This window comes from Sinocyclocheilus anshuiensis, unplaced genomic scaffold, assembly GCF_001515605.1.
Source record: "Sinocyclocheilus anshuiensis isolate Anshui unplaced genomic scaffold, SAMN03320099.WGS_v1.1 scaffold430, whole genome shotgun sequence".
Lineage (NCBI taxonomy): Eukaryota > Metazoa > Chordata > Actinopteri > Cypriniformes > Cyprinidae > Sinocyclocheilus > Sinocyclocheilus anshuiensis.
This window is the reverse complement of record NW_015547641.1, coordinates 557,342-558,640: the sequence shown is the minus strand read 5'-3', so window position 1 is coordinate 558,640 and position 1,299 is coordinate 557,342. Positions and strand designations below refer to the sequence as shown.

Below are 1,299 nucleotides of genomic sequence, written 5' to 3'. Positions count from 1 at the left end.
GCATATAGACTAAGATCTTGATAAGAAGAAGCCATATTAGTAATGATTATAAACGAGAATTGTTAACGATATGACCAATAGGAACGCATCAATATTACAACTGACTCTCTCACATACAATTAGTTGACTTTACTATCAGTCCAAAAATAAAAGCATACAGAAAATGCAACTTAATCAAATAAATAAAAAATAGGCTACAACTGACTGTTTTTAATGTATTATGCCCAAAATGTAATGACCTTTTTTTTTTTTTAAAGATATATGAACACATTTTAAAGGGGTGGTTGATTGCAATTTCACTTTTTTAATGTTAGTTAGTGTGTAATGTTGCTGTTTGATCATAAACAATATCTGCAAAGTTACGAAGCATGAGACAACAACAAACAAAAATCTTAGGCCTACCATTAAAAGCCGTGCTTGCACAGGTTCTGCGCGATCCTCTTCAATAATATCCTCTGCGTCTCAATCGGGCTCAAATTGATGAGCAATATAGACAACGTCGTTGTTTACAATACAACCGTAGCACATGCCGCTATGTTGAGGGGCGGGACGCTTAGATGCATGCTAGAGGCGGTTTAGCCAATCACAACACACTGGGCCAGCTAACCAATCTGAGCCCATCACGTATTTCTGAGGGAGGGGCTTCATAAAAGCAGGAAATGATCAGTGCGTTTATGGGAGAAGGGACAGAGCGGTGTAGAATAAAGGTAAATTATTTGAAAAATAATGTGTTTTTTTTTAAACGAAGCATTAACACATTAGACTGCACCCCATAAACACAATCAAGCCTATAAAAAAAACAGTCAACCACCCCTTTAACATAGTTGCTACTTGCACATTCAGTCGATCAGCAGTTTCTAGACAGGCAGCCTTTCTCTCGGGTTTTATGACAGCTGTACCTTTAATAGAAATCAGACTACATTTTAACTGATAAGCGCAACACATTTAACTCATTTGAGATAGTAGGGCTGCAATAGCCAGCTTACATTTGATTTACAGTTACTGCTATGATAAAAAATACACATATTAATGTCCAACAACAAATATTTTAGCAGAATGCATATTTTATTCAGAACTATTGTGCTATTATTCTATTGCGTTCCATCTGTTTAGCACGCATGTGCGCAGCAGCGCTCGTTCACTCGTAAAGCCTCGCCCACTCCTGACAGCAAAATGGATATATTTGCATGACTTTCTAACAAATACAGATGAAAAATATACCTGTGACGTGTCAGTTATGCACTGAGGAAAACACAATGTCTCAAATGCATTAAACAGCACAAATATCCGCTGTTTGCC

The 1,299-nt window shown here is 37.0% G+C and overlaps 1 protein-coding gene across 1 annotated transcript in view; it reads right to left on the bottom strand.

The window, feature by feature from the left end:
* The window catches only part of LOC107701869 (gastrula zinc finger protein XlCGF8.2DB-like), an 18,070-nt gene that overhangs the window by 8,801 nt on the left and 7,970 nt on the right, over positions 1 to 1,299 (bottom strand). The window lies entirely within an intron of this gene.